Raw genomic sequence first — 27,933 nt, forward strand, 5'->3', positions numbered from 1 at the left:
GATAGATTAAGAGAAAGCCTTTGATAGGGTCTCTCATGTGTTTTTATTGAGGTTTTGGAAGCATTTGGTTTCAAGGAAAATTTCATTCAGTGGATAAGGATATTTTATTCAAACATATTTAGCTGTGTTAAATGTAATGGTTTTTTATCTAAGTATTTTCCGATACAGAGATCAGTGAGACAGGGTTGTCCCCTGTCCCCATTGCTGTACACATTGGTAGCAGAACCATTAGGTTACATGATGCGAAAGAAACAAGGTGTAGTTGGGATTGTGGTCCCCAGTTCTGGGCTGGTGTCAGTGATACACCAATATGCAGATGACACAACCTTAACATTGAGAAATGGGGAGTCGGTGAGGAAAGCTATGGAGGTAGTGGAGGAATATTGTAGAGCTTCAGGTGCCAGAGTGAATTATAGTAAGTCCCAATGCCTGGTTGCAGGGAGGGGTAGGGGGGAATGGTTGGGGGAATGTCCCTTTAAGGTGGTGGAGGTTTTGGAAGTTCGGGGGTGCATATGGGGTGCAAGAAAGACAGGGAAGAAGTGGATCGATTAAATTGGGAACCGAAGGTTATGAAAATTAAAAAGATTTTGGGAAGATGGGAAAGAAGGTGGTTGAAAGTGCAAGGAAGAGCGACAGTGGTGTCTGCTCTCCTGCTATCTAAGCTATGGTACTTATTGACGGTGGAGGATATTCCTGAGTGGGCAGAAAAGTCCATCCGAGAGGCTTGTGTGAGGTTTTTATGGGAAGGGAAACCAGCCTTGGTGGCTTACAATACCATCATTGGACGGAGAAATCAGGGAGGACTCAATTTCCCAGATATTGATTTGAAGAAAAAATCCTTTTAGAATCAAATGGGTGAAGAGATTTCTTCAGAAGTCAAATACAAGTTTTTGGAAGAGTTGTTTTGAGCATTTTTTAAAACGAAGTGGGATAGGAGGGCAGGGGATATTGTATATGGAATACAATAATATGTTTTTGAAATCGATTAAACTTCTCCCTAGGTTTTATAAGGGGGTTGTGGAGACTTGGGCTCAATTTTTAAAAAGTGTGCAGTTTATGCCCAAGGGGGCTGAGGAATTTTTAGAACAGCCCTTATTTTTGAAATAGGTGGGTCAACATCGAAGGAGAGGTTTTATTTAATCAAGCTTTTATAAAAGCTGGGATTATATCTGTGAAAGATGTATTATACGAGGTGATTCCAGGTTGGTTGCCGGAAGCGATAGTGAGGGACATGGTGTGGGAGGAGGATCAGGAGGTAGAAGGAAAAGCAATAGGAATCATGTATGAGAAGATTGTGAGGGCAATGCCACAGGATTGGATGGAAGAAATAAATGCGGAAATCTCCAAAGGAAGTCAAATGCGTCCTGCTTTTCCAAGCTTTGTACTGGAGAAAGGGGGAGAGTTGGTCCAATTTGACAACTGTAATACTCGAGATTTCTATGAGGTATTCAGAGAATGGAGATTCAAGACACCTGCTGGTCAGGAGTTTTGGCAGAGTATATACCCACAGCTGGACTTCAACAGGATTTGGAAGGGAGTGTGGGCGAATTTTAAATGTCCAGAATGGATTGAACTGGATTTCAAATTGGCTCATAACCGGATTTTTACCATGACGGTCTTGTGCAAGATTGGACGAGTGGAGGCGGCAACTTGCCCAGTGTGTGGGACACGGGATGAGACTCTGTCCCATTTACTGGTGTTCTGTCTGCAGTTAAAGGACTTTAAGTACTATGTTCGACAGTTGTGTGAAGCTTTTTTGCTGGGTGGGGACCGAAGAGCGAGAATGGGAATCCCGTGGGACTCAATTTTGAGATGGGGATTGCAGGAGAGTCTGCCAGAGTCTAGCGGAGCGGCAATTAATTTAATGTTCAGTTTGGCTAGATTCGTGATTGTGCAAAGAAGGAATGCTCTGTTTTTTAAGGGGAGGAGAATCAATCTAAAAGAGTATTTTAAATATAAGCTAAAAGATCATTATAAGGCTCTGTGGATGTTTTATTCAGAAAGGAATTCAAGGACAGTATTTTACAACCAATTTTTAAAGTACAATCGATTAATATATGTTGCAGGTGACAAATTAAACTTCAGGTTTTGATGTTAAAAGGTGGTGGCGGAATGGCTGTGCAGAACGGTGGAATTGATTGTATCATACAATGTAATGATCACGATGTTGTAAATGTTCTTAATGTTCAATAAAGTATAATTTTTTTAAAAAAAGTGGGCAGCACCCTCGCGTCTGAGTTAGAAGGTTGGGATTCAATTCCCGCTCCAGAGACTGGAGTGCAAAAATCTAGGCTGACACTCCCAGTGCAGTACTGAGGGAGCGCTGCACTGTTGGAGGTGCTGTCTTTCAGATGAGATGTTAAACTGTCTGCCCACTTGGGTGGATGTAAAATATCCCATGGCCCCTATTCCGAAGAAGAGCAGGGGAGTTTTCCCTGTGTCCTGCTGATAGTAATTTTGCAAGGCTCCATTCCCAGCCCAGAGCCTCTCAATCGACATCATTAAAACAGATGATCTGGTCACATTGCTATTTGTGGGAGCTTGCTGTGCGCAAATTGGCTGCCACGTATCCCACATTACAACAGTGACTACACTTCAAAAAGTACTTCATTGGCTGTAAAGCGCTTTGGGACGTCCTGAGGTTGTGAAAGGTGTTGTAGAAATACAAGTCTTTCTTTATTATATGGAAAATGCTTCTTATAATGAGAGCTTTGTAATCGAGTTTGTAACAAAGGGGTGATTAATTTACTAAGATTTATCTTTCATGGGTAAAAGTTCACAGATGTGAATGGTATTGGAACAGGCTGGAGTAAATACTACAATATAATGGACGACGAGTGAACAGTACTCGAATCGGCTTAAGTCTTCTTTCAGTGGCTTGACAGTAATGGGGAAGTTGCTTGATAAATACAGTAGCCTGCGCCCCAGTAACTGGAGTTGAATTAGCGAGAGGCTCCAACCTCAGGCCGACACCCTCTTGTGATTGAAACCCTTTGTCAAGACTGAAGAAGCACAAGGGTTTCGACCTGAAACGTTGACTCTATTCTCTCTCCACAGATGCTGCCTGGCCTGCTGAGTTTTTCCAGCATTTTCTGTTGTTATTTCGGATTTCCAGCATCTGCAGTATTTTGCTATCATCCTCTTGTGATTTTTCTTTTTCCAGTTCCCACACCAGCCACCCTGCCCTCTCTCTCTCGAGTGACGTCTCCAAGTCAGTGCCCGCTGGTGTTTAGCGCTCTGACGGAAAGACTGGTTCGGGAGCACCCGACCCCGCTGTGTGACTCGGCGAGGACCCTGTCCACGGCTCGGCCTTTATTTTTTTTATGATGTGGAGATGCCGGTGTTGGACTGGGGTGGACAAATGTAAGAAGTCACACAACACCAGGTTATAGTCCAACAGCTTTATTTGAAATCACAAGCTTTCGGAGCGCTGCTCCTTCACCTGACGAAGGAACAGCGCTCCGAAAGCTTGTGATTTCAAATAAAGCTGTTGGACTATAACCTGGTGTTGTGTGACTTCCCACATTAATTTTTTTACACACACAGGAAGCGACGGCAGCCAGCAGTCTCGAGGCGGGCCCGCCACACAATCGTATCACCAGCCCAAGCTATCGGAGAAGCAGTGGAACAATCGCACATCATTTTGGTCACAATGACATTTTTATGGCTGACACAATGGCACATTTCAAGCCAGCTCACAGCCTTGGGTTTGGAAAGTACTTGCGGGGTGGGGAGAAATCACCACATTGCCTCCAACACTAAGCACCAATGCTGTCAATGGGGAAACATCATTCGCTTCATTTTAGATTTATAATGCAAATATAACAATAGCCCTAACCCAGCTAGACCCGGCTTGTTTACAACCCACTTTCCCTTCAGTTATATTTCACTGGAGTTGATCCAGGGTTACAGGATCCGAGCACAAGCCCTGTGCGCCTTATAAGGTCCCGTTGCCATGGATGCGACTTTGTTTCTCCCCTTCTCCCCCTGCGAGTTACAACTCATCGTTAAGATGTTTCTATCACAGTGGCTTTGGCATTGCTCTGCGTTAGATGATTGGCTCACTCTACTTTGTGTGCAAAAACACTCTCTCGTGGGAGGGACAAGAAGGGAGGAATGCTGCGAATCCAGTACTGGTGCCAGCATTTCAAACACAGCACCAGCAGCCCGCCTGTGGCATTTCTCGCAGTGGACAGGAAGATAGGCTGTTTTGTAACATCAGTGCTGTAATCCACAATGTACCAGCAGGACCACCGGTTTCTCAAACTGCCTCCCTTACGTTTGATTCATTCGTTCCCTAACTCTTCATTTCGGATTTGCTGCGGTTTTAGTTCAAGACAATCAACAAAGCATGGTGACTGAAGTGTAGCAGGAAATAAGTGTGACAGGAAGCGAGTGTGATGTTTACAGGATGTATAATACACATGACTTTTAATATTATTATAGAGATACATGATCCATAATTGCACATTTATAGCCACTCTATGCTCTTACACATTGGGTGCTGACAAGAGACACCAGGATCAATAGCAATCTGAAGATCTCAGGGACCTCCCTAAGATCCTCCAGCGGACCGCCTAGGGGCTGGAGACCCCAGTTTAAAAGCTTAAGCCCTACAGTTCATGAACCAATCCTGATAATTCAGGACACATGGAGACATTTCCTCCTCCTTCCACCCCACCCCATATAAAGTAAACAATGACAGCAACTTGCATTTACAGGGTTCCTTCAGAGTGCTGAAATGCTCCAAAGTGCTTCTCAGAGCAGGGACAGACCCTAAATAGTAATGGAGGAGTTACTGCAGATAACTGTCAGCTGTAGCTCAGTGGGTAGCACTCTCGCCTCGGAGTCAGAAGGTCGTGGGTTCTAAGTCCCACTCCAGAGACTTGAACACAAAAATCCAGGCTGACACTCCAGTGCAGTACTGAGGGAGTGCTGCACTGTCGGAGGGGCAGTACTGAGGGAGCACTGCACTGTCGGAGGGGCAGTACTGAGAGAGCTCTGCACTGTCGGAGGGGCAGTACTGAGGGAGCTCTGCACTGTCGGAGGGGCAGTACTGAGGGAGCTCTGCACTGTTGTTGGGGCAGTACTGAGGGAGCTCTGCACTGTCGGAGGGGCAGCACTGAGGGAGTGCTGCACTGTCGGAGGGGCAGCCCTGAAGGAGCGCTGCACTGTCGGAGGGGCCATCTTTCGGATGAGACATTAAACCAAGGCCCTGTCTATTCCCTCAGGTGGACGTAAACGATCCTATGGCACTCCCCGGTGTCCTGGGCCAATATTTATCCCTCAACCAACATCAGATTATCCGGTCGTTATCACATTGCTGTTTGTGGGATCTTGCTGTGTGAAAATTGGCTGCAGCATTTCCTACATTACAACAGTGACTACACTTCAAAAAAAAAAAAGTATTTCCTTAACTGTAAAGCTCTTTGAGACGTCCTGAGGTCATGAAAGGTGCTATATAAATGCAAGCCTTTTTTTTTAAGTGAAAGCATAGTTTTTGAGATAGGCTTTGAGAAGGCTTTTGAAGATGGGAAAGAAGTAGGTGGCGGGATCGTAGAGCACAGACTCAGAGCGGATTATACAGAGATCCATGAGTCATTTATTTCCATTTTTGTGAACAATTTTCCATGGGTGCTTATCCCCATGGAGTCAGAGTGGTACAGGCCCCATCCAGTTGGCACGGGCAGCCCTAAGTCCCCAGCAACTCGAGGTAAGGCATTTGCTGCCAAGACAGTGCCAGGGCACAAACTGCCCTGCCCGCTGGCGAGCTGAATCTTCATGTTAATAGTCACTATTTCCCTGTACACCGCTCATCTGTGAGGCACTCGGTCAATGAAGAACTCGCGGAGCGACACAACTCAGCAAAGACGAATACAATTAGTTAGAGGAGAACAGTCTGGAGTGCATGCCAAGGCTGCAGTACATCAACTCTCACGGCCCTTAAAGCCTGAACAGTTTAGTCATGTTATCGCAGCCGCTCAGTCTGTTATAGCCTTGCAACAGGCTCAAGTGTATCTTTTATAATAGAAATATATGGTGAGATCTCCCTTTGAGTTCAGGTCTTGTTATCTCTGCAGTGAAGATGTTATGGAGGAGCGAGATCGACACTTGGATACCGTGTGATTAGTCTAGAATTAATATCAAGATTTATCTTATTGGCTGTTGGGGAGGAGTACCAGAGCTTCTATATGCAGGAAACTCTTTTTTTATCCGGGACCGGCGTGGTGCCGGTTTATCAAAAAGTCTGGATTACAGAGGTGTATATTTAAAAGGTACGAGAGCTCCCTACACAGCAACAGATCCAGGCTGCTCTGTTGCTTAGCAACAGGTGCAGGAACCCCGGCCACAAGATCCAGGAGTCCCTGTTGCTTAGCAACAGGTGCAGGAACCCCAGTTACACAGCCACAGATCCAGGAATGGCCACTAATATGAAGTAAAACTTACTTGAACCTACTCCTGAATTTTGCCGGTTAACAGAGATTTCCGGTTATTTAGGTGCCGGTAAATCGAGAGTTTCCTGTATTATATAATACATTGAAGGAATGCGAGACATGGGGTCATAATACATTATTCAAAAAGGACCATGGTCGATTGCGCCTAACAGCGATTTCCTGCTCCTAAGGAGTCTTATGTAAAATTTGTTCCTTGATTTTTCTTAAATGGAGCTGAGTTGCCATGACAACCCCACCAGACGTACAGGCCCGAACAACTGCCGAAAACAGAGCTATCCTGCCCACACGTTTTAGCACCGAGCCCCTCCACTTACCACAAGGACAGTTTGAGTGCTGCCACGAACATATCTCTGGAATTACAAGATATTTTTTATGGCACTGCTTCCCTGTTTGTACTGCCACGTGTGATCGAGTTCAGTGTCAACAGTAGAGCATTCAGTGTAGCTGAGGTGCAACGTCCATACCGATAGGTTAAGGTTTGTCACGGAGTCATTACAAATTGAATGCAATAACCGACATTGATGGCTAAGAGATACACAGTCAGTACCATGGGGGGGAAAAAAAGAGAGCTCATGACTTATGTTGGCCACGATAGCTAACTTCAGCTTTCTCCATCTCTTCTGAAGGTACTGACTCTTGCAGGGCGGGTCTCCACATGTCTTGGCAGCCCTCTGCACATTTGTCCAAGTGGCCAATTTTCAGCAGCGAGTCTTGGCTGGGGTGTACCATTAGTCATGTTGCCTGCCAAGACCAGTCTTGTCCTTGTCTGACATCCACACACATTCCCACCAGGGTCAATGGGTTTGAACCAGGAGAGGGAAGCGCGGGCTGATTTTTACCACAGGGGCGCCAAGACCAATTGTAGCACTCCCGCCACCACCGGGCTGAAACCAGCTGACCCAACACAGACCAGGGATTGAACGGAGCATGCTCCTGATCTGATTGGGGCAGGGGTGCATTTACCTACTGAGCCAACTAGGCCTCGGAGTGGTTTACCTTACATCCATAGAGGTGTATTCTGCTTGGACCGTCCATGTCTCCAATCTTAAATACCTTTGGAATATTTCTTTTTTGTTAGATTACAAAATTAGTTGATTGGCCCTGATTTTAACTCCAGGCGGATTGCCCGCTCAGGCCCGAGTTAAAATTACAGTCGGGACTCAATGATGTCATCGGGTCGCAGCATGCACATGTAAAGAAGGACCCTGTTGGCTCCGGGCGCCTGTCTTTGCTGCCTGCTCAGGAGAGCGGGTTAAAATTGCAGATGTTGAGATCAATGTGCCCTCTAATTTTTTTTTTTTTTTTTTTTTTTTTTTTTTAAAGTGCGCGTTCCCTTTAATGGGCTGCGTGGCCCATTCAAATTTTCACACGTGCACGGTTTCTTCCATAGAAAAGCCGGTGAGCGGCCTGCTCGGGACCTGCAGACCGCCGCACAGCTTAGCGGGAACCTTGGTTGCGATGATGGCGGCTTTCGGACAGGCAAGAGCCAGGGCAATTAAAATTGTCTGCCCGCCAGGTTTCTGCTGAGCGAGTCAGGTTAAAATTGCCCCCATTGTGTGGGTGAGGAATAATGTGTGTGGTGATATATACGCAGAATATTCATATCAGTGGCCTGCGTGCATTCTTGTCTGATGCCAATATGAATTCCAAGGCCTAAAAATTCGGTTGCTTTGCACCTCCAGTTAGCACCCTAAGAGGGCGCTAACGGGGCGCAAAGCAACTAGCGCCCGGGGGCGGCGCCTCCCGCGAAATTCAGCGAGAGGTTAGCGGCAGCGGTAAGCGTTAGCGCCCCGCAGCGCTGCGCCGCCGGCAATGACGTCATCGCTGTGCGCAGCACCCCAGCCGCGATCTTCTGTAGCGCCCCCTGACTTACCGCCGGACGCTATGTTTGACGGGGTCAAGGGGGCCTACTTACGGCCGGGCCGGCGCAAATTAAAGGCACGGTGCCGGGCGCCCATTTATGTTGCTGGCCGCCGGCCAGAACCTGTCCCCTCTGCCGTCCCCAGCCTCTTCTGCAGTCCCCACTTCTCGAGTGCCGGGCTCTTTTGCCGGCACTCTGATCCCTGGTGGCCCAGCTGGGCCCCGGGTCGCGCTGTGCACGGCCCCTCCCCTTTAATAAGGGGAGGAAGGCCTGCAGTACCGCAGCACATAGCGCCGCAATATTCACTCGCAGCGCCCCAAGTGGGAGGCGGGGCACTTCCAGTAGCACCCCGCCTCCCTCTTGGGGTGCTACTGGTGAATTTCAGCCGTGGGGGAGCGCCCCGGTAAAGTTAGCGCCCCAAACTCCCCCCACGCCCCCAGTCTTTTTAAACCACTGATTTCAAGGCCTCACATACGGTAAAATTACAAGCAGTATATATAAAAGTGAAAAAATAACAAGTAATATATTGGAAAATAGCAGGCATATGCAACATAACACAATCTATGGTGTTGAAAAACACCATGAAACCAGATCATGATTTCTATAAGAATGTTGCTTTCAGTCAAAGTTTGAGAATAGAATTACAAATCCTTCATAAGCCAGGAAATTCCTGTGGATCTTACTAAAAGCCTTTTTAAGAAATAGCGGGCCTTTTTAAGTGGTATTTCTAGTGATGTATCACATGTCAAATTCTTCAGAGATACAAGTCGAGAGCGTCCTTGGAGAGTTGCGGGGTAGGTTGAGAAGTTATTTAAACAGTTCCCTGTCAGGCTTTTTATTTAGTACAAAAATGTGCATTCATAAGGTCATATGTGGCTGCTTTATGCAGCTGCTGGAGGCTATGTGTACAAATGGGTACATAAGGCTTTAGACTGACTATTCCCAAGCAGCCTTCCTCCACGTGTCTGGTGCTGAGATCGCTCTCCCTGCTTCGGCCGGCCAGCTCTCGCCGCTCGCTCCCGCAACCGGAGCGAGGTGCTCGGCGAGTCGGGCAGAGGCAGCGCAGCGTGGTGAGCAGCAGCAGCAGCAGCAGCCAAGACGACCCGCTGGAGCACATCGGCCGGCAGCTCCTCGGCGGGAAGGAATTCCGACTGGGAGGAGGGGAGCCGAGCATAGTAGCCAGAGGCCGACCCGTGAAGAGAGAGAAGTAGGCCCCGGAGCGTGGAGCCGGCGACGGTGAAGAGGAGGCTGAATTGGAGCATTCACATCCCGACGATGTGTTCGGCGAGTCGGGCAGAGGAGCGCAGCGCAACGAGCAGCAGACTCACGACACGCTGCAGCACGTCGGCCGGCAGCTCCATTTCGGGTAACTCGCAGTCCGGATGGGAGGAGGGGAGCCGGGCATGGTGGACAGAGCGGGAGAAGCAGGCCACCACACGTGGAGCCGGCAACAGTGAGGAGGAGGCCGCGGTGAAGAGGAGGACGGAGCGGCTGAGGGACATCGTGCTCCCACTGCCACGGGAAGCCATTGTATTGACTCTGAACGTGGCGCTGTATGTATAGCTGACGCGTCCCGACGGGGAACAAGCATTCCATTGTACTTGTTACATATGGCAAATAAATCTAATCTGAATCTGATTTCAATTTGGTCAAACAGACTAGTTTAACCCCTTCATTTGTGAAGTGCCTCTGTGCGGTATAATTGCCACGTGTTGTGAAATCATCCTTCAATGTTACGCCGGTGTGTGTATTATTAATCATTTTAAAGGCCGAAAAGGGAGAATTAACTTCCGTCACCGCATGTAAAATAATGGATGGATAGCTCTGCTGATGGTTTGGTGGGTAAAGGCTGGTGCAGTGCTGAACCATGTCGATCAGGAGAGTCCATGGTTAGATACGCGGCCTGTGCTGAGCTAGCCCATTGCAGCCAGGGAGCCAGTAGGTGTAATACAGTTGGTCCTGATGATCCTAGGGTGGGTGTCCTGGGGCCAATAATTATCCCTCAAGCAACATCACTAAAAAACAGATTATCCGGTCATTATCACGTTGCTGTTTGTGGGAGATTGCTGTGCACAAACTGGCTTCTGTGTTTCCTACATTACAACAGCGACTACACTTCAAAAGTACTTCATTGGCTGTAAAGCGCCTTTCACAACCTCAGGACGCCCCAAAGCACTTTCCAGCCAATGAAGTACTTTTGAAGTGTAGTCACTGTTGTAATGTAGGAAACGCGGCAGCCAATTGGCACACAGCAAGCTCCCACAAACAGCAATGTGATAATGACCAGATAATCTGTTTTAGTGATGTTGATTGAGGGATAAATATTGGCCAGGACACCGGGGAGAACTCCCTTGCTCTTCTTCAAAGTAGTGCCATGGGATCTTTTATGTCCACCCGAGAGAGCAGACGGGGCCTCATTTTAAGGCCTCATCCAAAAGATGGCACCTCCAACAGTGCAGCACTCCCTCGGCACTGACCCTCCGACAGTGCAGCACTCCCTCGGCACTGACCCTCCGACAGTGCAGCACTCCCTCGGCACTGACCCTCCGACAGTGCAGCACTCCCTCGGCACTGACCCTCCGACAGTGCAGCACTCCCTCGGCACTGACCCTCCGACAGTGCAGCACTCCCTCGGCACTGACCCTCCGACAGTGCAGCACTCCCTCGGCACTGCACTGGAGTGTCAGCCTAGATTTTTGTGCTCAAGTCTCTGCAGTGGGACTTGAACCCACAACCTTCTGACTCAGAGGCAAGAGTGCTGCACACTGAGCCACAGCTAACACTGCCTAGTCATGCAATGGCAAAATACTGCGGATGCTGGAAATCTGAAACAACAGAAAATGCTGGCAACACGCAGCAGGTCAGGCAGTATCCTGTTCTGACGAAGGGTCATCGACCTGAAACGTTAACTCTGTTTCTCTCTCTCCACGATGCTGCCTGACCTGCTGACTGCCTAGTCATTATGGATTGTTGTTTTTGGACATTATTAGCAGTTTTTCATTGAATGCTTATCCACCTGCGTTTCTGGCATTTGACTGGCACATTGTCTGCCTATTTAGACCTGACCTGTTGCTGTTCTATGAATATAAAATTTCACCCAATGAGATGCAAGTGTGACACAAAATTTGCATACAGAAAAGCGTGACGCCTGAAGTGTGACAGGCAAAGCGTGAGGTAGACAAAAAACTTCCATGTATTTGATGGTTTTACTGACGGTATAAAGACTGATTTCATTTCCCTCAAGCTCCTGCAACACATTTGCAGCACACACAGAAATCCTCAGATCAAACACTCAAGGATCACACGGGCAGCCAATATCTTGCTGTGTCTCTCTTTTCACGCATTGTTCTATAGACGTAAGTGACAAACTTAGGAATCTGCAGTTTATGAGCCATTAAATAACTCCTATTCACCCGAATAAATGCCAGGGCAATAGGGAGTGCATGGGAGGCATTTATTGCCAAGTATACTCAGGAATGCCAACAGTCTTTTTTTTAAACTATTGTGCGACTTGTGTGGGATTTTTTTAATTAAAAAGTTAAGAAAAAAACAGGGGCTCCAGCCTCCCTTTTGAACGAGGTCACCCTCCCAAAGGAAAAGTCCAAAACTGCATTTATCTCTCCGCCACAAGCATCTTCAGCCACTCGGTGCACGCTAGCAGCTGGGAGGTGCCAGGATGGCAAAACAAGGCAAGGAGATGCTATGAGTGCACAGTGGTGTATTTTTCGCATACCCAGTGTCAACAAACCAGCGTCACGATCTGTCCACTCATTTCCTACAGGGTGGAAATCCAGGTCATAAACTTTAATAAAAGGTGGCGTCTTTGAACGTTCCTCTCCTGTTCCTCCAGCGGCAAAGATATGACCCTACACACTCTTCCTCCTGTTGCATCAATAAGTTCACATGATGGATTAATTTCAGTTCTGTGTTTCAGGTGGCCCTACCCTACACATCATAAGACACTAGTTAGGCCTCAGCTGGTGTATTGTGTCCAATTCTGGACACTGCACTTTAGGAAGGATGTGAAGGCCTTGGAGAGGGTACAGAAAAGATTTACGAGAATGATTCCAGGGATGAGGAACTTCAGTTACGTGGCTAGACTGGAGAAGCTGGGGTTGTTCTCCTTAGAGCAGAGAAAGTTGAGAGGAGATTTGATCGAGGTGTTCAAAATCATGAGGGGTCTGGACAGGGTAGATAGAGAGAAACTGTTCCCATTGGCGGAAAGGTCGAGAACCAGAGGACACAGACTTAAGGTGACTGGCAAAAGAACCAGAGGCGACATGAGGAAAAACTTTTTACACAGCGAGTTGTTGTGATCTGGAATGCAGTGCCTGAGAGGATGGTGGAGGCAGATTCAATAGTAACTTTCAAAAGGGAGTTGGAGAAATCATTGAAGGGAAACAATTTGCAGGGCTATGGGGAAAGAGCGGGGCAGTGGGACTAATTGGCTAGCTCTACCAAAGAGCCGGCACAGGCACGATGGGCTGAGTGGCCGCCTTCTGTGCTGTATCATTCTATGATGCTATCTTAGCCCAAAATTCTCAATCTGTGTATTTAAATTCCTGTCCCAAGTATTTGCAGAGGCTTCCAGAAGGGTTGCAGTTTTACAGAGTAACTTGGAACTAAACAGATGCTTGTTCTCAGTGTTTAAGAAGTGAATAATCTGCTATCAGTGTTGCAGGAACGTGGCCCTCAGGAAATATTTTAATTAAGATGCTTTTCAGTTGATAATATTTGAAAAATTTGATTGATTCACAGATCGTATCACTGGCCCAACTCTGAGAATGAAGGAATATAATCTTCCCCTGTATAACTACAGGAATGATTCAATCGCAGCATTCCGATGGCCTGCCGATTAATCATCTTACCTAGAATCATAGAATGGTTACAGCACAGAAGGAGGCCATTCGGCCCGTCGAGCCCGTGCCGGCTCTCTGCAAGAGCACTTCAGCTAGTCCCACTCCCCCGCCCTTTCCCCGTAGCCCTGCAAATTTTTGTCCTTCAGGTACTTATCCAATTCCCTTTTGAAAGCCACGATTGAGTCTGCCTCCACCACCCTCTCAGGCAGTGAATTCCAGATCCTAACCACTCGCTGCGTAAAAAAGTTTTTCCTCATGTCGTCTTTGGTTCTTCTGCCAGTCACCTTTCCTGGTGCATTGTTCCAGAGAAATAAAGACTGGAGGAGTCCACCTTCTTGTCAGCAACTGAACTGGTCCGAGATCATTTTAAATGCTCTTTATTGGCATATCTCACCATTTTGCACCCTTGTCCTCTCCATAGCCAGTCAGTTAGGCTCAGTAGAACTGACTACAATGTTCACCCAGCGATGAAACATGAACCTAACATCCACCCACAGTTTTGGGCAGTTCCAGATAAGATCGGACATGAGGTTTACCTCCTTGAACAGAAAGAACTCCCTTCCTACACTTGCCTTCCCCTTTAAATTTTACAAAATAATGTAATTTCCTGGATTGAAGGAAAACGACTGGCTTCAGAAACCTCTTTACTGAATACATTGTCGGAAGTCCCTATCTGCTGAAGGAAGTCCAAATGGTACAGTGTAGGCGAGGTCCACCCTTTTCCTAATTATGCGTTCAGTTTAAGTTCTTATCAAAAGTCTTTTTGTTTGGAACATTCAGAATATTTTTTGTGACATTTGCTGTGCAGCTGGTTCCGGATTTAAAAGAAATACCTGGCCCAGTTATAGAATTAGAATATCTCGAAGCCCTTCCCATTCCCTCCCACTGTACGATAAGAACATAAGAATTAGGAGCAGGAGTCGGCCATACGGCCCCTCGAGCCTGCTCCGCCATTTAATAAGATCATGGCTGATCTTCAACCTCAACTCCACTTACCTGCCCGATCTTCATAGCCCTCGATTCCCCTAGAGTCCAAAAATCTATCGATCTCTGTCTTGAATATACTCAATGACTGAGCATCCACAGCCTTCTGGGGTAGAGAATGCCAAAGATTCGCCACCCTCTGAGTGAAGAAATTTCTCCTCATCTCAGTCTTAACTGGCCGAGCCCTTATCCTGAGACTGTGACCCCTGGTTCTAGACTCTCCAGCCAGGGGAAACAATCTCTCAGCATCTACCCTGTCAATCCCCTTCAGAATCTTAAATGTTTCAAGGAGATCACCTCTCATTCTTCTAAACTCCAGAGAGTATAGGCCCAACCTACAATACATGACAACCCTCCCCATTCTCAGGTCTAGATGGTCTACACTCCAGAATGCTATGGGAGGGTGGTGATGAAATGGCGGAAGTGCTAACCATAAGGACTGGAAGGAGGTGAATGTTACATCCCTGTTCAGAAAAAGGGAACAAGATAAGCCGGGTAACTATAGACCAATTAGCCTCACATCAGTAGTAGGGAAACTGCTGGAGATAATAGTAAGGAACTATAGTCGTGAGTGCTTAGAAAAGTATAGTCTAATCGGGGACAGTCAGCACGGATCTGTAAAGGGCAGGTCAAGTTTGACTAATTTAAATCAAATTCTTCAAGGAAATGACTGTGTGTATAGACAGAGATTTGTGTTGGGACCTCTCTTTGTCATAGATAAATTTAAGATTAGCACTAGAAGCATAAACATGGAGATGAGAAGACTTATTTCCACACAAGTGGTTATTTGAATATGGAATACTTTAACACAAGTGGCCATTGAAGCTGAATCATTCACTACATTTAAGGGGGAGAGCAATGTTCGCTCTTTTCTTTCGCGCGCGGTCCCTTCAAATTTTCGCACGTGCGCGGTTTCTTCCATGTAAAAGCCGGTGAGCGGGACCTCCAGACCGCCGCACAGCTTAGCGGGAACGTTGGGGGAGAACAAAGAGGAATGGGATTAGGGCAGGCTGCTCTGATGTACAAATGGGGTCATGCTATCAAAGCCCTTTGCGTTCTCTCCCACTGTATATTGTGTCAAGCCTCTCCCATTGTGTAAGGTACCAAACCCCTTCACATTCATGCTCATCTGCATATACCAAGCCGCTTCCTATTTATTCCCACTATAGAAAGCCCCAATCTTTTCCCATCAAGTCCCCTTGTACCAAACCACTTGCCATATTCTCTCATTGTGCAAATTATCAAACCACTTCCTCTTCACTGCCCCTGCATGGAATTCCTGATCCAAGCATAACACTTCGATATATAATCTCAATCCAAGCACAAAGTGTTCCAATTATCCAGTATTTACTGTTCAGCACATCATACCATCAGATCCACTGCCAAATTTCTCCGAGAGATAGCAGCACAGTTTCATACTCAAATAACTCTTGAGTGATTCACTGGGCTATGAGTCAAAGATTGCACTTTTTTTATATTTTGATTTCAGATCTACACAAATCCGGCTCCAAGTAAAACATTTCTTTGCAAAGCAACCATGGGATCATCCAGATTCAGCTGTTATCAACCATAAAGGCTATCTGTCTAGTCAGCACGGCAGGAGTTAACTGGGCTACACGCGCATTAAATCGAATTCAGTCTCACTTTTAACTAATGTAGTGTTAAATAATCTGTTAACCCAAGATTCCCCCAGGCGATCCAACAAGTTGATCAAGTGGACAACTGAGACCAGAAGGTCCCATGTTCATCCCCTGGTCTGTGCTGAACGCAAGAAATAGGAGCAGGAGTCGGCCATTTGGCCCTTTGAGCCTGCTCCGCCATTCAATAAGATCATGGCTGATCTTCTACCTTATCTCCGCTTTCCTGCAATATCCCTTGATTCCCTTAATATCCAAAAATCTATCGATCTTGAATATACTCAACGACTGAGCCTCCACAGCCCTCTGGGGTAGAGAATTCCAAAGATTCACCACCCTCTGAGTGAAGAAATTTCTCCTCATCTCAGTCCGACCCTTTATTCTGAGACTGTGACCCCTGGTTCTACACCCTTCACCCAAGGGGAAACATCCTCCCTGCATCTACCCTGTCAAGCCTCTTAAGAATTTTGTGTGAGTTAGCCGATTGCACCCAGTGCTACAATGTGCCCCGGTGTCCCCAAGTGAGGGAAAGTAAAATTGCCTAGACTTCAAGTGCATGTCGGATGATGGCAGAATCGACTTTCACTGCGATACCTCCCTGACTGAATAGCCTGGAGACAGTCACACGTGAAGAGAGCCCCCCTCAGGCAAGGCTCCAGAGCTGACTGGCGCCTATGGGATTGTCGCCCCAGCAAGGTCAACACCTGCAGGAGGGAAGGGGAAAGGAGACAATGAAAGAAAAGAAATAATCTGTTAATCATTTGGTTGTAAAGCCAGCCAGATTGGGCATGGGCCGGGTCTGTACATATTTCATTGGGTTTAGATCTGTTTTTGGCAAGCTGCTGACCTCACCATGAAAGCAAACCAAAGACAATAAAGTATTTTTACTCTCCTATGTCAGCTAGACAATACGGCTTTTTACATCGAGTCTACAGCACAAAACAGGCCATTCGGCCCAACTGGTCTATGCCGGTGTTTATAATCCACACGAACCTCCTCTCACTCTCATTACCTCTTCCCACCCTTCCCGTCTATTCCCTTCTCCCCCATTTATGCATCGAGCCTCCCCTCAAGTGCATCAATGCTGTCTGACTCAACCCCTCCCTGTGGCAATGAGGTCCACGTTCTCACCATTCTCTGTATAAAGTAATTCCTTCTAACTTCTTAAACTGATCCGTTAGTGGCTATCTTATGTTTGTGCCCCTTGTTCTGAATTCACCCACAAGTAGAAACAGTTTCTCCACATCCAACCTATCAAAAGTCTCCATAATTTAAGGACATCTATCAGGTCACCTCTTAGTCTTTTTTCTAGAGAAAAGACCCCAGCCTGTTCTTATGTGTCAGCTGTGGCTCAGTGGGTAGCACCCACGCCTGAGTCAGAAGGTTGTGGGTTCACGTCCCACTCCAGAGACTTGAGCACAAAAATCTAGGCTGACACTCCCAGTGCGGTGCTGAGGGAGTGCTGCACTGTCGGGGGTGCCATCTTTCTGATGAGACGTTAAACCGAGGCCCCGTCTGCCCCCTCAGGTGGATGTAAAAGATCCCACAGCACTATTTTGAAGAAGAGCAGGGGAGTTCTCCCGGTGTCCTGGCCAATATTTATCCCTCAATCAACATCACTAAAACAGATGATCTGCTCATTATCACATTGCTGTTTGTGGGAGCTTGTTGTACACAAATTGGCTGCTGCGTATCCCACATTACAACAGCGACTACACTTCAAAAGTACTTCATTGGCTGTAAAGCGCTTTGGGACGTCCTGAGGTCGAGAAAGGCGCTATAGAAATGCACAACTTTCTTCTTTTACTGTTGCATCCTCTCCATCCTGGTTGCACTTTCAGTGCTTTTACTCTCTGAAATATACAATCCAGATAAACCGGGAGATCTTCTTTGATAACACTCCTATTTTAACTGTGTACTCATTGTCTTAGTCAACAACAACTTGCATTTATATAGCACATTTAACATAGTAAAATGTCCCAAGGCGTTTCACAGGAGTGTTATCAAACAAAATTTGACACCGAGCCACATAAGGATATTCGGACAGATGACCAAAGCTTGGTCTAAGAGGTAGGCTTTATGGAGAGTTTTAAAGGAGGAGAGAGAGGTGGAGAGGTTTATGGAGAGAATTCCAGAGCTCGGGGCCTCAGCAGCTAAAGGCACGGCCACCAATGGCGGAGCGATTCAAATCGGGGATGCGCAAGAGGCCAGATTTGGAGGAGCGCAGAGGTCTCGGAGGGTTGTAGGGCTGGAGGAGGTTACAGAGATAGGGAGGGTTGTAGGGCTGGAGGAGGTTAGAGATAGGGAGGGGCGAGGCCTTGGAAGGATTTGAAAACAAGGATTAGCACTTTAAAAAATCAATCAAAAGAAAATAAGAGGGGCAAAGAGAGGGTATGAGAATAGAATGGCAGCTAACATAAAAGGTAATCCAAAAGTCTTCTATAGGCATATAAATAGTAAACGAGTAGTAAGAGGAGGGGTGGGGCCGATTAGGAACCAAAAAGGAGACCTACGCATGGAGGCAGAGGGTATGGCGGAGGTACTAAACGAGTACTTTGCATCTGTCTTCACCAAGGAAGAAGATGTTGCCATAGACATAGTAAAGGAGGAGGTAGAGGAGATACTGGATGGGATAAGAATTGATAAAGATGAGGTACTAGAAAGGCTGGCTGTACTTAAAGTAGATAAGTCACCAGGACCGGATGGGTTGCATCCTAGGATGCTGAGGGAAGTAAAGGAGGAAATCGCGGAGGTACTGGCCATAATCTTCCAATCCTCCTTAGAAACGAGGGTGGTGCCAGAGGACTGGAGAATTGCAAATGTTACACCCTTGTTCAAAAAAGGGTGTAAAGATAAACCCAGCAACTACAGGCCAGTCAGTTTGACCGCGGTAGTGGGGAAGCTTTTAGAAACAATAATCAGGCGTAAAATTAACAATCACTTGGACAAGTGTGGATTAATTAAGGAATGCCAGCACGGATTTGTTAAAGGCAAATCGTGTTTAACCAACTTAATCGAGTTTTTTGATGAGGTAACAGAGAGGGTTGATGAGGGCAATGCGGTTGACATGGTGTACATGGACAGTAGCAGCATGGATACAAAATTGACTAAGTGACAGGAAACAGAGTAGTGGTGAACGGTAGTTTTTCGGACTGGAGGAAGGTATACAGTGGTGTTCCCCAGGGGTCGGTACTAGGACCACTGCTTTTCTTGATATATATTAATGACTTGGATGTGGGTGTACAGGGCACAATTTCAAAATTTGCAGATGACACAAAACTTGGAAGTATAGTGAACAGTGAGGAGGATAGTGATAAACTTCAAGAGGACATAAACAGGCTGGTGGAATGGGCGGACACATGGCAGATGAAATTTAACGCAGAAAAGTGTGAAGTGATACATTTTGGTAGCAAGAACGAGGAGAGGCAATATAAACTAAAGGGTACAATCCTAAAGGGGGTGCATGAACAGAGAGACCTGGGGGTATATGTGCACAAATTGTTGAAGGTGGCAGGGCAGGTTGAGAAAGCAGTTAAAAAAGCATATGAGATCCTGGGCTTCATGAATATAGGTATAGAGTACAAAAGCGTGGAAATTATGATGAACCTGTATAAAACACTGGTTCGGCCTCAACTGGAGTATTGTGTCCAATTCTGGGCACCGCACTTTAAGAAGGATGTAAAGGCCTTAGAGAGGGTGCAGAAAAGATTTACGAGAATGATTCCAGGGATGGTGTGGAGATGCCGGGGATGAGGGACTTCAGTTACGTGGATGGACTGGAGAAGCTGGGGTTGTTCTCCTTAGAGGAGATTTGATCGAGGTGTTCAAAATAATGAGCGGTCTAGACCGAGTAGATAGAGAGAAACTGTTCCCATTGGCGGAAGGGTCGAGAACCAGCGGACACAGATTTAAGGTGATTGGCAGAAGATCCAAAGGCGACATGAGGAAAAACTTTTTTACTCAGCGAGTGGTTAGGATCGGGAATGCACTGCCTGAGAGGGTGGTGGAGGCAGACTCAATTGTGGCTTTCAAAAGGGAATTGGATAAGTACCTGAAGGGAAAAAATTTGCAGGGCTACAGGGAAAGGGCGGGGGAGTGGGACTAGCTGAAGTGCTCTTGCAGAGAGCCGGCACGGGCTCGACGGGCCGAATGGCCTCCTTCTGTGCTGTAACCATTCTATGAGTCTATGAAATATATCCCAAAAAATAATTGACTATTGTAGCGATTCGTGTGCATCACCACTAAATAATCGAGTTCGACTTCGACGAACTATAAATAAGTTGTTTATTTACAGGAACAGGTTAAATACAACAGGTAAGGTAGCAGGTAAGATGGCTGACTGTAGGAGCACCGTGGTGTAGGTCTTTCCCCAGCAGGGACGCCACGAGGACTGACTAGAAGTTTCCCAGCTCAACTGCCAGCAGGTTCCGAGCTCAACTGCCAGCAGGTTCCGAGCTCTACTGTTGGAAGGTTCCGAGCTCTGACGTCATGACGTCAGAGTACAGGAGAGAAGCTTGAGTATAGTAACAGACACATACAGTAAGGTAAGTTAAAGGGAATTATGTATATCCATGTAAGGGACAACCGGTGGTACCGCCACATAGGCCCCCCCAGAATTCGCTTTAACAAAAGTCCAAGGATGAGATGGTCTGACGAGCTGGTGGTCACGGTGGTCGTGCTGTCTCGACTTGGTAGGCGAGGTCTGAAGATGCTGCTCGTGAGCGGATCCTTACGCGCGTCGTGGCGAATAAAACGTATCCGTGGAGACGTGCGAAACAGCAGGCCTTGTCAGAGTGACGGGCAAGTTGGGCGGACGCGGGCGATGTCTCCGTTGATGTTGAAACAAGTCCTTGTTCTGACGAACTCTGCAGGAATGCCAAACGAGCGATCCAGAAGGACTTGACAGGCGAGGTCGGTGAACTCGCCGACAGGTGAGCGAAACCTTCGGGAGGCTGGAACGCATGGAACGGTGCGTGCCATAGTGCTACGACGATAACACAACGGAGGGTGAAGAGTTGCTGCGTTGATCAGTGATCGGTGAGGCCAGCAACTTTCACGTGGCTGATCGGCCGCAGGATGCCCGTTGGGCCCGTCCTCTGTGTGCAGCTTCAGTAGACGTTTGCATTTGTTAAAGGGAAAACTGGAGAAAGGGCGGCAACGGTCCAGGTTGTTGTTGCTTTCGGGAGGGGTAAACTCTGCCTGGAGAGCCACAACACTTGTAGTTGTTGTAGATTTAGGAGAAAACAGCCGTGAGGGCGGCAATGCTTTTCGTTCGCGCTGAAACGTGTAGTAGGTAACACAACCAGCAGGCTGACGTTCTTTTGCCTCGTCGGCAGGGAACGAGTCTTCGTGTTTCATGAGGGCAGGGTCCTCATGGTTCGCGAGGGATGGATCCTCGTGGTTCGCGAGGGATGGATCCTCGTGGTATCCCCGCGGGGTGCGCTCCGATTTTGTGGGCCCGAACATGCTGTACCCTGCGCTTGGAGAGATGTATACTTGCTGTTGCTTTGGACGTAGAGGCGGACGATCCGTGTGACGGTAGGAAAAACGAGTACGGGGACCGTAAGCAAGTGCGTGGTCGGGGCCGCATCGATGTTCTCGTCGAACGGGGCTTCTACCTTTATAAAGCACGAGGGAGACTGTGGCTCCCTGGATTGCGGTAGCGACAGCAAAATGGCTGGTGCTTCCATGGCGTGCTTCTTTTGTGAAAATTGTTCACAAAAAAAAAAAAAAACGGGGTCCGGTTGAGTTTTGTCCGTGTCAAACGGGATCTGCTCCAGGCTGCGCTTACCTTGCGAATACGTTCGCAAAGACGGGGTCGCCTTTGGAGGAATCGGTGTTAGGCGGTTGTGCGTCGGTCATCTTGTGGGAAGACAAGGTTCAGGCGTGCGTTGCTACCATGAAAATCGTTCACGGATACGGGTTCACCAATTGTAGTGTTGGAATTGATGAGCTCCCGTACTCACATCGTTGGGTCACCAATGTAGTGATTCGTGTGCATCACCACTAAATAATCGAGTTCGACTTCGACGAACTATTAACAAGTTGTTTATTTACAGGAACAGGCTAATTACAGCAGGTAAGGTAACAGGTAAGATGGCTGACTGTAGGAGCACCGTGGTGTAGGTCTTTCCCCAGCAGGGACGCCACGAGGACTGACTAGAAGTTTCCCAGCTCAACTGCCAGCAGGTTCCGAGCTCTACTGTTGGAAGGTTCCGAGCTCTGACGTCATGACGTCAGAGTACAGGAGAGAAGCCTGAGTATAGTAACAGACATACAGTAAGGTAAGTTAAAGGGAATTATGTATCTCAATGTAAGGGACAACCGGTGGTACCGCCACACTATGACTTGGACTTTTCAGAATTCTCATTTTCTTCCTGATATGCAATGGACTTTCACTGGGCCCATATTATGTTGTGTTATAGGGTGGTTACTTGTGTGGGCCTTCTTATAGGAAGCAGTTAAAAGGCGCTGTTATAGTTGAAGTTTCCGTACTTTGGTTTGACCAATATCGATGTGCAACCTCCCTACCTTTACATTGCTATAACCAGGTTCCTCATCCCACTGGCAGAATCATGGTCCAACATGATTGTTTGGCATTAGGATAAGGGAGCATTGTGGAGAGACAGCAGATGCCTGCTAGTGCAGGTACTGGTTTGACACCTTGCTTGGAGGGTTGCAGAGACATATACGGGGCAAGTGATCCTACCAGTCAAGGGGAAACTAATCTGCGCTTACTTCACAGCCAAGGTGCTTTCTTCATTTAAACGTTCGCGAAGAACCGATTATATCGTCTTCTCCATAGAGGCGGAGTCGTAAAGATTGCGTTGTGCATTTTCAAAAGGAAAAGGCAGAGTTTGCCAGACTTGTACGCCACCTTTTGGATACTAAGAGGAATGAGAAGGGAATCTCTGCGGTGACCCAGTCTTTCATGCTTTACTAGAACAGCAACATTAAGATTTGAAATTTTACATTGGCAAGTTCGAACTGCACAAAGAGAAATATTCATTCACCTCACTTGAGACATCATATTAAGTCAGTTAAGACTTAAGGTTATATGGGACACGCTCTCTATTTAGATTCATAGAAGATTGTACAATGCCCTCAAAATCCAGAAAGACTGATAGATACCAGCTGAAAAGGGGCAAGCAGTAACGAGACCTTTTTATAAAAATTTTTTAAAAATGGGCTGGGGTGGGGGCATTGTCCAACTGAGCACAATTCACTTACTCACCCTTTAAACCTGCAAGGACTTAAACATCAAATCTATGTACAGCAGTAAGAATAAAGTAGGTAACATGGGATAAAACTCGCAAACGCAGAAACCTAATCAATTGCTGCATTAAACAAACAAAGTATAAATAAAAATAGAAGCAGATTAAAAAAAGGGGAGGAAAAAAAGACTTAATTTATTTTTCCCCCGAGAGGGTTGGAAAATAGTGGAAGAAATGATTTATAGAATCGCACAGCCCTCAGCTTCCCATAACAGAAGTTAATCAAAGTTCAACTTTTAAAACTTACCACTTCTTGCCAAATGCTGCTATATTTCACAAGACGTGTCACCGTCAGTGTATATAAAACCTATTTAAAACCCCAATGGAAAAGCCAAAGCATTTGGAGGAGAAAGAATTTCTGATGAAACTTGCAATCGAGTAAAACGTTGGGTTTTTGGTGTCTTCGGTTTCCCAGACACGCACATTCTCTGTCATCGCTGAGAAATAATTACGTGGAATAAATCAGCGATAGAAATTCCACTCTCGCTGGTAGCTGGTTAGGCCATTTTTGCAGATGATTAAGCAAATGAGAAAACATAAGATGAGAAAACTCCCCAAGAACCTCTGCCTACGAACCGAGGTAGGGTCGCTCAGCCGGTTGAATGCCAGTCTCGGGGCCTGCAAGTTTTGGATTCGAATCCTGGCAGAGTTCACTTAGCTTCTCATCATCCCAAAGTGGAGAAGACCAAGTACCATATGTGTCAGCTGTGGCTCAGTTGGTAGCATTCTCACCTCTGAGTCAGAAGGTTGTGGGTTCAAGTCCCACTCCAGAGACTTGAGCACAAAAATCTAGGCTGACACTCCAGTGCAGTGCTGAGGGAGAGCTGCACTGTCGGAGGTGCCGTCTTTCGGATGAGACGTTAAACCGAGACCCTGTCTGCCCCCTCAGGTGGACGTAAAAGATCCTACAGCACTATTTTGAAGAGCAGGGGGTCCTGGCCAATAGTTATCCCTCTACCAACATCACTAAAAAGCAGATTATCTGGTCATTATCACATTGCTGTTTGTGGAAGCTTGCTGTGTATAAATTGGCTGCTGTGTTTCCTACATTACAACAGTGACGACACTTCAGAAAGTACTTCATTGGCTGTAAAGTGCTTTGGAACGTCCGGAGGTTGTGAAAGGCGCTATAGAAATGCAAGTCTTTCTCTCTCTTTACCAATACACTCCGACTGGAAGAAGGGAACAATGGAGATTCCCAAGCCGGTGGAAAGTGTTAACAGAGACACAGAAGAGTTGGGTAATGAGTCAGAAGAAGTTTCATATTCAACAAGGGACGTAGCATTTACTAAAGAAAGTGAGACAGAAATATAAGACGCTTCTCTTCAAGTTTAGTCGTCTATTGAGAGAAGCATTGCACCCAAGTCGCAATCAGTTAAAAAAAAAAAAAAGAAAAAGTACTCCCCGAGTGACTCAGTTGGTAACGGCACTGCCCAACATGTGACTGAACCACACAGATCAGGAAAGTCCGAGGTCCAATCAGAGAATGATACAGCACAAAAGGAGGCCATTCGGCCCATCGTGCCTGTGCCGGCTCTTTGAAAGAGCTATCCAATTAGTCCCACTCCCCCCTGCTCTTTCCCCATAGCCCTGCAATTTTTTCCCCTTCAAGTATTTATCCAATTCCTTTTTGAAAGTCACTATTGAATCTGCTTCCAGCGCCCTTTCCGGCAGCGCATTCCAGATCATAACAACTTGCAGAACAACAGATCAAAAATTCTCATCCTGGTGTCCAAATCCCTCCAAGGCCTTGGGCGGGCCTCCCTATCTCTCCATACTAAGATAGCTGCCTTCTCCCTGGGGTGGCAGTAAGGGTGCTACAGTTGGCCCCAGTGCCCCTGGCCTGAGGGGGAAGAGGGTTAAAAAAGCTGGGGTCACTGGTCCTGCTCGCTATCCAGGTGGACATTGAGGAAAGGCAGGATGAAACTGGACTGTGATACTGTGGTGATTATTTCCTATGTTTAATAAGAAGTATTGTGATTGGTGAATGGGGTGGTTGTTCTCTGTGTTAGTAAGAAGTATTGTAATTGGTTATTTGTTTCTACCATGAGATATATGCTGTAAACTCATTGGTAGTGGATGTCAGGTGATTTGTGGTGGCCATCTTAAATTCAGTTCTCTCCAGTCATGGTTGGAGACTGGTGTTGAAAGATGTGCTACTGGATTTTTAAAGTTAATAAAGCCTAGATTAGAAAGGCAAATCTATTCTTTATTTCAGATACCTCCTGCAGGAAGTAGCCCACCAGTGCCCACTGCTGAGCTTCACACATGAAGAAAGGTCACTTGAAAGGAGCTGGCACCCATTAACATTTTTGCTTTAAAATGATTCAGCTCTTTTGTTTATCCTGACTTACCACAGAGTCGAGCAGGGTTCGAACAGATTGCATTTAATTGCCAACTCGTAATTCAGTAGCTTTGGATTAATGGTCTGCTGTGAACTTTGACTCTTGACCTTGTCCTCCATGGTTTGACTTCCCCCACCGCCCCCCAAGCCAGGAGACTCGGGTCCTTCTTGGCCACAGACTTCACCACAACCTCTAAAAGGTGGCCATTGCTGATCTGGTGGCAGTGGGTGAACTGCAAGCCAAGTGCCAGCGTCGGTGCGTTCCTTCTAAGACGCAACGCTCGAGTGAGTGAGGCGGCTGCAATCGATCAGACGTCACACAGCCTACGGCAGGTTGGCCTGAGCGACAGGCTCGCACGGGCCTGTGGGGCCAGCGCCATTATCCCGAGGCCACCCCAGACTGTTTGTGCTGCACTTGTGCAAATAAAAGAACCAAAATATTTGTGGCTTGGCCCCCTTTCGCCACGGAAAACAGCTCAGCAGCTTTCAAAACAGGCAGACTTTTAGTTTCCCCAACGTGCAGCCTTCTGTGAAACGGCCACCAGATGCGCACAGCAAGGAAGGTTGGTGATCAGAAGATGGGAAGTCGAAGAGCGCTGTGCAGGTCAATGTCTGTCAAAAAGCATCAGTTGCTCTGCAGGGGTGCCGGATGCTTGACATTTTGAGTTGTGCAATTGGTTTTTACATTGGGGGTAATTGATGTAATGGCAGACACAACATGAAGGCCGCGGCGGAAAAGAAAAACCGGTGGGGTGTCAAACGGGCTGCTGATTCGTCATTGCCCGCTTTGCGCGGCCGCCCAATCAAATTTCAACCCCAGTGACTCCAACAATTTTTTATTCGTTTTTTTTTAATGGGGCGTGGGCGTCACTGGCAAGGCCAGCATTTATTGCCCATCCCTAATTGCCCTCGAGAAGGTGGTGGTGAGCCGCCTTCTTGAACCGCTGCAGTCCGTGTGGTGAAGGTGCTCCCACAGTGCTGTTAGGGAGGGAGTTCCAGGATTTTGACCCAGCGACGATGAAGGAACGGCCGATATATTTCTAAGTCAGGATGGTGTGTGACTTGGAGGGGAACTTGGAGGTGGTGGTGTTCCCATGCGCCTGCTGCCCTTGTCCTTCTAGGTGGTAGAGGTTGCGGGTTTGGGAGGTGCTGCCGAAGAAGCCTTGACAAGTTGCTGCAGTGCATCTTGTAGGTGGTGCACACTGCAGCCACGGTACGCCGGTGGTGGAGGGAGTGAATGTTGAAGGTGGTGGATGGGGTGCCAATCAAGCGGGCTGCTTTGTCCTGGATGGTGTCGAGCTTCTTGAGTGTTGTTGGAGCTGCACTCATCCAGGCAAGTGGAGAGTATTCCATCACACTCCTGACTTGTGCCTTGTAGATGGTGGAAAGGCTTTAGGGAGTCAATGAGTTAACATGCAGGTTTATAATGAGACGATGACGGAGTTAAAGCCTGTGTTTCTGCTGACGTCAATCCAACTCCCTCCCAATGCGGAGGTCAGTACCTTCTCAAAGCTCCCTCCCTCAATTATGTCTTCAGCGCGGACTATCTAAATAAAAAGATTTTTTTCAATGTATCATGGGGGCACGGGTGCCCAGGCTGCCTCTTGAAAGGTGTCTAATTTTATGCTATTGGGTTTTCAACACGAGAAGGTTTTTTTTTTAAACATTGTTGGTGAAAGGCTGCCAAAAGCAACTTTAAAAAAAAAAAAAAGTTTTTTCTCCCCCTTAAAAGTAACGGTTTACTTAAACTGGACCGTCTCGAGGTTACAAATCCGCTTCATCACAAGGGTTAAATAAATTGTGCAATGCAGATTGTTTCTCAGATCATGCAGAGGCAGGAATCTGGCTGCTTGGTGACCATGTCCGTGTTCGAGAGGCTGCAGATGACTGCACGCTCAATCCGACCAATTGTACAATGCGGAGATACTCTCTGCTGCTAAATCTGATTGAAATATTGTGTTGTTGAATGATGCATTACAGCTTTTTAAAATTCTTTTTACCCCTCTGTTTCCCCTTCTTTCTTTCCCTACTTCTCCCTCCCACCTTCCCCCCGCCATTTCTTGCTGGTACACTTGCCCACCCCCCAGTTCATTCTTGCACTGTTCTTCCCCATCCTCCTTCCTCCTCCTCATCCTCCCCCCCATCCTCCCCCCCCCCCCCATCTCCTCCCTCTTTTCCCCATCCTCCTTCCTCCACCATCCTCCTTCCTCCACCATCCTCCTTCCTCCACCATCCTCCTTCCTCCACCATCCTCTTCCTCTCCTCCCATCCTCGCCCCCTCTTCCCTATCCTCCTCCTCCTCTCCCCCCACCACCCTCCTCCTCTCCCCTCACCCTCCTCACCCTCCTCCTCACCCTCCTCCTCACCCTCCTCCTCACCCTCCTCCTCCTCCCCTCCTCCTCACCCTCCTCCCCTCCTCCACACCACCCTCCTCCTCCACACCACCCTCCTCCTCCACACCACCCTCCTCCTCCACACCACCCTCCTCCTCCACACCACCCTCCTCCTCCACACCACCC

At 47.3% G+C, this 27,933-nt stretch overlaps 1 protein-coding gene and 1 long non-coding RNA gene across 3 annotated transcripts in view; both read right to left on the reverse strand.

Annotated features, from left to right (window-relative positions):
* The window catches only part of LOC147097048 (tensin-2-like), a 333,523-nt gene that overhangs the window by 276,068 nt on the left and 29,522 nt on the right, over positions 1-27,933 (reverse strand). The window lies entirely within an intron of this gene.
* LOC147097049 (uncharacterized) lies at positions 20,064-26,475 on the reverse strand. Its single transcript, XR_015074472.1, has 2 exons — positions 23,318-26,475; positions 20,064-22,052 (listed from the first exon to the last, which is right to left on the reverse strand). It is a non-coding gene; the product is annotated as an uncharacterized LOC147097049 (long non-coding RNA).

The sequence above is a fragment of the Somniosus microcephalus genome, chromosome 33, assembly GCF_052327205.1.
Source record: "Somniosus microcephalus isolate GS21.2 chromosome 33, FLI_Smic_1.0, whole genome shotgun sequence".
Lineage (NCBI taxonomy): Eukaryota > Metazoa > Chordata > Chondrichthyes > Squaliformes > Somniosidae > Somniosus > Somniosus microcephalus.